Consider the following 8,931-nt stretch of genomic DNA (forward strand, 5'->3'; position numbering starts at 1 on the left):
GTTGAAACAAATCCTATCCCCACCCCTGTTTTGGTATAAAGCTGACGGATGGGCCTGGAGAAACGTAACCACTCTCAAATTCATTAGATGGAGCTATGGACGCAAGGACTGACTGTTATTGTCTGTACGTTTATTTATGTGTAACTCTGTAACTCATTCATTAGATGGAGCTATGGACGCAAGGACTGATCATCCATGATATCAAAAACGATATCAAAAGCTTTTGAGGCTAAAAATATTTTTATTTTTTACATATACTTTGTTTACTAACATTGGAGTAAAACAAGCATGTATTTTGGGTTCTGGTGGGGTACGACAGATGAGCTAAGCCTATGAGGCATTTATAAGTTCTATTTTTCGAGAATCAATGGGTACACATCATTACTTTATAAGTACAAACATGGATGTAGAAACTGCAGATTGGCCCTTTAAGGCTTTTGTTTGGCTCTAGGCTGGGCTCTGGGCTTGGTTCTAGGCTGGGCTATGGGCTTGGCTCTGGGCTTGGTTCTAGGCTGGGCTATGGGCTTGGCTCTGGGCTTGGTTCTAGGCTGGGCTCTGGGCTTGAGACTTGGCTCGGTTCTCGGCTGGGCTGGGCTCTGGGCTTGGCTCTGGGCTTGGTTCTAGGCTGGGCTATGGGCTTGAGACTTGGCTCGGTTCTTGGCTGGGCTGGGCTCTGGGCTTGAGACTTGGCTTGGTTCTAGGCTGGGCTCTGGGCTGGGCTCTGGGCTTGGTTCTAGGCTGGGCTCTGGGCTTGAGACTTGGCTCGGTTCTTGGCTGGGCTGGGCTCTGGGCTTGAGACTTGGCTCGGTTCTCGGCTGGGCTGGGCTCTGGGCTTGAGGCTGGGCTCGGCTGGGCTCTGGGCTTGGCTCTGGGCTTGGTTCTAGGCTGGGCTCTGGGCTTGAGACTTAGCTCGGTTCTTGGCTGGGCTGGGCTCTGGGCTTGAGGCTTGGTTCTGGGCTTGGTTCTAGACTGGGCTCTGGGCTTGAGGCTTGGTTTGGTTCTAGGCTGGGCTGGGCTCTGGGCTTGGTTCTAGGCTGGGCACTGGGCTTGAGGCTTGGCTCGGTTCTCGGCTGGGCTGGGCTTGAGGCTTGGCTCTGGGCTTGGCTCTAGGCTGGGCTCTGGGCTTGAGGCTTTGGTCTGGGCTTGGTTCTAGGCTGAACTTGGCTCTGGGCTTGAGGCTTGGTTCTAGGCTGGGCTCTGGGCTTGGTTCTAGGCTGGGCTCTGGACTCGGTTCTAGGCTGGGCTCTGGGCTTGGTTCGAGGCTGGGCTCTGGGCTGGTCTTTAAGCTGGACTTGGCTCTGGGCTTGAGCCTTGGCACTAGGCTGGGCTCTGGGCTTGGTTCTAGGCTGGGCTCTGGGCTCGGTTCTAGGCTGGGCTCTGGGCTCGGTTCTAGGCTGGGCTCGGTTCTAGGCTGGGCTCTGGGCTCGGTTCTAGGCTGGGCTCTGGGCTCGGTTCTAGGCTGGGCTCTGGGCTCGGTTCTAGGCTGGGCTCTGAGCTGTATATTTACTGTACTTCCCCCCCGCCACACAGATAACACCAGCTCACTTCCCTTCCTCTGAGCATACTTCTCGAACAGTTAAGAGTTTAACGGACAACTTTGATATTTGAGTTGGTTTGTTTGCTTTGGCTTAGGGCACAGAAACACAAGCTAGACTACTGCTGGATTTCATTTGTTCCTCTCCTTCATGATCACTGATCTATCTGAAAGGTATTCAAAGGCAAAATCAATACATATTGTAGTTGATTCTATCCATCTGGGGGGGGGGGGTACTGAAAGTAAACAAGGACATGAGTAGGAAATGGGAGTAATTCAGGAAAAATAAGTATTATGGACACATTCCCCACTATAACAATAACCTAGTCAATTATTTTTTATTTTTTTTTATCCTACCTTTATTTAACTAGGAAAGTCAGTTAAGAACAAATTCTTATTTACAATGAAGGCCTACCCCATGCCAAACCCTGAACCGGACGCCGCTGGGCCAGTAGCGCGCCGCCCAGTGGGACTCCCAATCACTGCGCCACTCGGGAGAATCTCCTGGAGACTCCTTAGGTTGCGTTTACACAGGCAGCTCAATTCTGATATTTTGATTGGCAAAATGATTAGCGAAAAAAAAAAAAGCTGATCTGATTGGACAAAATACTAATTATTAGTGGAAAAAGATCAGAATTAGGTTGCCTGTGTAAACACAGCCTTATTTGCCAACATCGCTACTAAAGTTCAATTGACATTAGCAACCTACATCATCAACATGTTACATGTATTTCTGTTTTTATGATGGAGCCCCGCTAATTATTTTGCTGGACCCTCTTCCTGGAGTTGATTATGGATCCCCATTAGTTCCTGCCAAGGCAGCTACTCTTCCTGGAGTTGATTATGGATCCCCATTAGTTCCTGTCAAGGCAGCTCTTCCTGGGGTTTATTATGGATCCCCATTAGTTCCTGCCAAGGCAGCTCTTCCTGGGGTTTATTATGGATCCCCATTAGTTCCTGCCAAGGCAGCTCTTCCTGGGGTTTATTATAGATCCCCATTAGTTCCTGCCAAGGCAGCTACTCTTCCTGGAGTTTATTATGGATCCCCATTAGGTCCTGCCAAGGCAGCATCTACTCTTCCTGGAGTTTATTATGGATCCCCATTAGTTCCTGCCAAGGCAGCATCTACTCTTCCTGGGGTTTATTATGGATCCCCATTAGTTCCTGCCAAGGCAGCAGCTACTCTTCCTGGGGTTAATTATGGATCCCCATTAGGTCCTGCCAAGGCAGCATCTACTCTTCCTGGGGTTTATTATGGATCCCCATTAGTTCCTGCCAAGGCAGCAGCTACTCTTCCTGGAGTTTATTATGGATCCCCATTAGTTCCTGCCAAGGCAGCAGCTACTCTTCCTGGGGTTAATTATGGATCCCCATTAGTTCCTGCCAAGGCAGCATCTACTCTTCCTGGGGTTTATTATGGATCCCCATTAGTTCCTGCCAAGGCAGCAGCTACTCTTCCTGGAGTTTATTATGGATCCCCATTAGGTCCTACCAAGGCAGCATCTACTCTTCCTGGAGTTTATTATGGATCCACATTAGTTCCTGCCAAGGCAGCATCTACTCTTCCTGGGGTTTATTATGGATCCCCATTAGTTCCTGCCAAGGCAGCAGCTACTCTTCCTGGGGTTAATTATGGATCCCCATTAGTTCCTGCCAAGGCAGCATCTACTCTTCCTGGGGTTTATTATGGATCCCCATTAGTTCCTGCCAAGGCAGCAGCTACTCTTCCTGGGGTTAATTATGGATCCCCATTCGTTCCTGCCAAGGCAGCAGCTACTCTTCCTGGGGTCCAGCAAAATTAAGGCAGTTTATGCAATTTTAAAACATTACAATACATTCACAGATTTCACAACACACTGTGTGACCTCAGGCACCTACTCCACCACATATCTACAGTACAAAATCCATGTGTGTGTGTGTATGTGTGAGTATGCATGTGTCTGTGCCGATGTTTGTGTTGCTTCACAGTCCTCGCTGTTCCATAAGGTATATTTTTACCTGCTTTTTAAATCTGATTCTACTGCTGGTATCAGTTACCTGATGTGGAATAGAGTTCCATGTAGTCATGGCTCTATGTAGTACTGTGGAATAGAGTTCCATGTAGTCATGGCTCTATGTAGTACTGTGGAATAGAGTTCCATGCAGTCATGGCTCTATGTAGTACTGTGGAATAGAGTTCCATGTAGTCATGGCTCTATGTAGTACTGTGGAATAGAGTTCCATGTAGTCATGTCTCTATGTAGTACTGTGGAATAGAGTTCCATGCAGTCATGGCTCTATGTAGTACTGTGGAATAGAGTTCCATGTAGTCATGGCTCTATGTAGTACTGTGGAATAGAGTTCCATGTAGTCATGGCTCTATGTAGTACTGTGGAATAGAGTTCCATGTAGTCATGGCTCTATGTAGTACTGTGGAATAGAGTTCCATGTAGTCATGGCTCTATGTAGTACTGTGGAATAGAGTTCCATGTAGTCATGGCTCTATGTAGTACTGTGGAATAGAGTTCCATGTAGTCATGGCTCTATGTAGTACTGTGGAATAGAGTTCCATGTAGTCATGGCTCTATGTAGTACTGTGCGCCTCCCATAGTCTGTTCTGGACTTAGGGACAGTGATGAGACCTTGTGGCATGTCTTGTGGGCTGTGTATGGGTGTCCGACGTGTCATTCAACATGTCAATACTCCTCATAAATACAAGAAGTGTTAGAACACCTCAAAACAAGGTCTGTGTTTCATGTAGGCGTTCCCTGCGGTTTTGATAACCGTGTAAATCTCTCTCTGACAAGGTGACTTTAATCAATAGATTCTGCTCTGTTTACTCTCAGCTCAATTAGCGGAGACATCATGCGAATTCCTGCCAGCTCCAGCACGTCATCTCTAGCGGACGGCTACACTTTAATTTACTGTTCCAAGACCAAAAGCATAAATAAGAAAACATGTTGGCCTAACACTTCAGCCACGAAGTGGTAGGCCACACAAGTTCACAGAACGGGACCGCCGAGTGCTGGAGTGTGTCTGTACTCAGTTGCAACTCTCACTACAGAATTCCAAACTGAATCTGGAAGCAACTCAAGCACAAAAACTGTTCATGAAATGGGTTTCCATGGCCGAGCAGCCGCACACAAGCCTAAGGTCACCATGCGCAATGCCAAGCGTCAGCTGGAGTGGTGTAAAGCTCGCCGCCGTTGGACTCTGGAGCAGTGGAAACGTGTTCTCTGGAGTGATGAATTTACCATCTGGCAGTCCGACGGACGAATCTGGATTCGGTGGATGCCAGGAGAACACTAACTGCCTCAATGTATAGTGTCAACTGTAAAGTTTGGTGGATGATGAATAATGTTCTGGGGCTGTTTTTTTTCATGATTTGGGCTTACACCCCTTGTGAAGGGGAATCTTAACGCTATACAACTCTCTCCTATGCCACAATTTCCAACATCTTAACCCCTATAGGTTGTAAATAACCCCTTTTTTATCATTTGTATCATTATTGTAGGGCTGTGAAACCCATAGTCAATTGGCTTGAGGCTGACCTTTTCTCACCAATCATTTATGGAGAGACATTTCCGTTTTATAACAGGTAGTGTCCATTTTTTTTTTTTTTTTTTTTTTTTTTTTTTTTTTTTTTTTACAGTAGTCTGTTGTGTAATTAATTAATCAGTGGAAATACAAAAAGTGTAAAAAAGCCTAATATACCAAAAAGCTAAATGTAGCAGAGATTTAACAACTATTTTTATTTTGTTTATTTATTTATAAAAAAAAAAAAAAATGTTTTACCCCCATTTCGTAGTATCCAATTGTTTTTAGTAGCTACTATCTTGTCTCATCGCTACAACTCCCGTACGGGCTCGGGAGAGACGAATGTTGAAAGTCATGCGTCCTCCGATAAATAACCCAACCAAGCCGCACCGCTTCTTAACAGCCGCACTGCTTCTTAGCCCAATTTAACAACTATTAGTAATAACAACTATTTAACCATGTTAATCATTACTGAAACACGGAAACGACGAACATTTAACCAGTTAAAGTCTATTATATTACAAATAATTCATACAAAAGGCAAAAGACTTTTGCCATTTTTTAAATTTTATTTAACCTTTATTTAACCAGAATCATTGAGATTTAAAATCTCTTTTTCCAAGAGCGTCCTGGCCAAGATAGGCAGCACCAAGTCATTACAAAAAATTACGGACAAACAACATGAAAAACTACAAGTAATCTAGTAAAAACTATAGAATTCACAAGAGTATAACAAAATCAAAAACAGCATATTAAAAACATTGACAGGTCAGGGAATTAATAATAATAATAAATAAAATAAAATATAATAATAAAATAATAAATAAAAATGCCCAAATAAAAAAGGTAGTAAACCCAAAATGGCTTTGTAAATAACAGTATACCAGTGACTGAGCCTAAGAGTGACTAGAGAAGGACAGCCAACCCTGGTATACAAAGTGGGTGGGTAAGGGTTTTTGTAAGTTGTTGAATATGCAATTTAAAAGACATTCTGTGCTTCCAACTTTGCAGCAACAGTTTGAGCAAGGCTCCTTTCTGTTCCAGCAGACAATGCTTCCGTGCACAAAGCAAGATCCATACAGAACTGTTTTGTCAAGATCGGTGTGGAAGAACTTGACTGGCCTACGCAGAGCCGGGACCTCAACCCCATCGAACACCTTTGGGATGAATTGGAATGGACTGTGAGCAAGGCCTTATCGCTCAACATAAGTGCCCAGCCTCACAAATGCTTGTATGGCTGAATGGAAACAAGTCCCCGCAGTAATGTTCCAACATCTAGTGGAAAGCCTTCCCAGAAGAATAGAGGATGTTATAGCAGTAATGTTCCAACATCTAGTGGAAAGCCTTCCCAGGAGAGTGGAGGCTGTTATAGCAGTAATGTTCCAACATCTAGTGGAAAGCCTTCCAAGAAGAGTGGAGGCTGTTATAGCAGTAATGTTCCAACATCTAGTGGAAAACCTTCCCAGGAGAGTGGAGGCTGTTATAGCAGTAATGTTCCAACATCTAGTGGAAAGCCTTCCAAGAAGAGTGGAGGCTGTTATAGCAGTAATGTTCCAACATCTAGTGGAAAACCTTCCCAGAAGAATAGAGGCTGTTTTGCAGCAAATCTGGGGGATATATATTAATGATCATTATATTAATGATCATGATTTTGGAATGAGATGTTGATGAGCAGGTGTCCACATACTTTTGGTCATGTAGTGAATATAGCAGGGTTTCCGTTTGCCGGTAATAGTCGGCTAACAGAAACACGATAAATATAAAATTGACACCTGCCAATTGTCTGGGAGAAGAAGAAAAAATCCCATTGTGAAATATAGCTTTTTTAAGCCATTTAGTCATTGATGGAACTACATACGACCAGTCATGCTTATTTGTCTATGGGTTTATTTGGATAATTTAGTGGAATAAAATTATAATAAAATTGGCTCGTGTACAATGTTATGCATATTATAAAACACACACAGTGGAAAATCTGTCAGACATGGCTTTGTTAAAAATTGCTATTTGGCCATGATTAAAAAGAGCTACTCTTATTTCTTAACTGGTAATTGAAGTGTACTTCCCATTCCCCCCATTCAAATGCTTAGGCGACAGTAGGCAGGCTTCAGCGTGTCACACACACACACCACTTTGCAATGAGCTGGAGGCAGAATACATTGGACAACATGTAGCTACTTAAATGGTTTGAAACCTGAATATTTTACTACACATTATGAGACGTGTTTGACCTTGCTTCAATTCGGAAAATCCAACCATATCCAAGGAGGCAATTATTTTAGTCAAACCAGTAGCATATTTCAAATCAAATCAAATGTATTTATATAGCCCTTCGTACATCAGCTGATATCTCAAAGTGCTGTACAGAAACCCAGCCTAAAACCCCAAACAGCAAGCAATGCAGGTGTAGAAGCACGGTGGCTAGGAAAAACTCCCTAGAAAGGCCAAAACCTAGGAAGAAACCTAGAGAGGAACCAGGCTATGTGGGGTGGCCAGTCCTCTTCTGGCTATGCCGGGTGGAGATTATAACAGAACATGGCCAAGATGTTCAAATGTTCTCTCATGTTCCCTTGGTTTTCAACTTTCTTTCATTGTCAGGTAGCCAAGTGCACATTTGTGGAAAGCCTACTTCCTTGTGTACATTGTTGCGCCAATAATGTTAAGACATAAAAATGCCAAAATAAATGTAATTAAATTAAAAGGTAAATGTTCTAACCTGTTGCATCAGATTCATTTGTTTTATGTAGCCAAGGCCTATTGGTTGTATTGGGATCTTTCGTCCCACCATTGTCCCAAGGCCTATTGGTTGTATTGGGATCTATCGTCCCACCATTGTCCCAAGGCCTATTGGTTGTATTGGGATCTTTCGTCCCACCATCGTCCCACAGGCTATTTCTTTCTCCACAAGCTGACCAATAGAGTAAGTAAACTTTTCTACTATGGGGGGGGGGTTGACATAGGAGGCATGTCCATAAGGCTAGGGGAAGCCAAAATAAATGTAATTAAATTGCCAAAATTATATAGCCTAATTAGACTCCTGTTCATACAGAAATAAATACAATCATTCCAACCTAAAGCATGATCGGACTTTAAAAATAAATCTCACAGTCGGAAAGAAAAGGCAGCGTGCGCAATTTTGGCAACTAGATGATTGTTGAGTTGCAAATGTCAGTGAAAAGTAAAAAGACCAGCCAGGCATATTGTAATATTTGAAAATTCAACAGCGGGAAAACATAGTTTGGAAAGCAAATGGCTATTGTTGTAAAGAGAAGACAATGAAAAGCCTCCCTTCTTTCATTTATTTTAAATGCTCAACTTAATTGAGGGAAAAACAGACCTATAGCCTATTACAGGGGTGCAACTTTCACTGGGGACGTCATGTCGCCCCACATTCTGAAATTGCATCCCCCCCATTTTTATCATTACAATGTGATACATAGAACTGCAACGGTGTGCTGTTTGGAGTGTTCAGACGGATGGATTTAGGACCACATGCGGTCTGATAGGTTGTGTGAAGGCAAAATGTCTGGAAGTTTGCTTCTGGAAGGCTGGCTGGACCATGGGAGAGCTGAGCATAGTTCAGTGTGCAGCACGGGAGAGTTGAGCATAGTTCAGAGCAGCAAGCAGAACAGAAACTGGCTACTCTTTAGTTAACTGATGTAGCTGGCAAGGTAACTGCTGTTTAACATAACTAAACTACTGTTTATTCGCTGTGTTGAGCTAGTAGTGTAACTGACATGTAATCTTAGCTTATTGTCGTGGTTTTACTTTCATTAATTTGATGATTGTTATTTATTCCATCCAGTAACTATGTTTAATTGTTACCCAATTAAATTAATCATGTAACAATTAACTCATTAGTATTTGGGGCACCAAATTAG

The sequence above is a fragment of the Oncorhynchus mykiss genome, chromosome 18 (assembly GCF_013265735.2).
Source record: "Oncorhynchus mykiss isolate Arlee chromosome 18, USDA_OmykA_1.1, whole genome shotgun sequence".
Classification (NCBI taxonomy): Eukaryota; Metazoa; Chordata; class Actinopteri; order Salmoniformes; family Salmonidae; genus Oncorhynchus; species Oncorhynchus mykiss.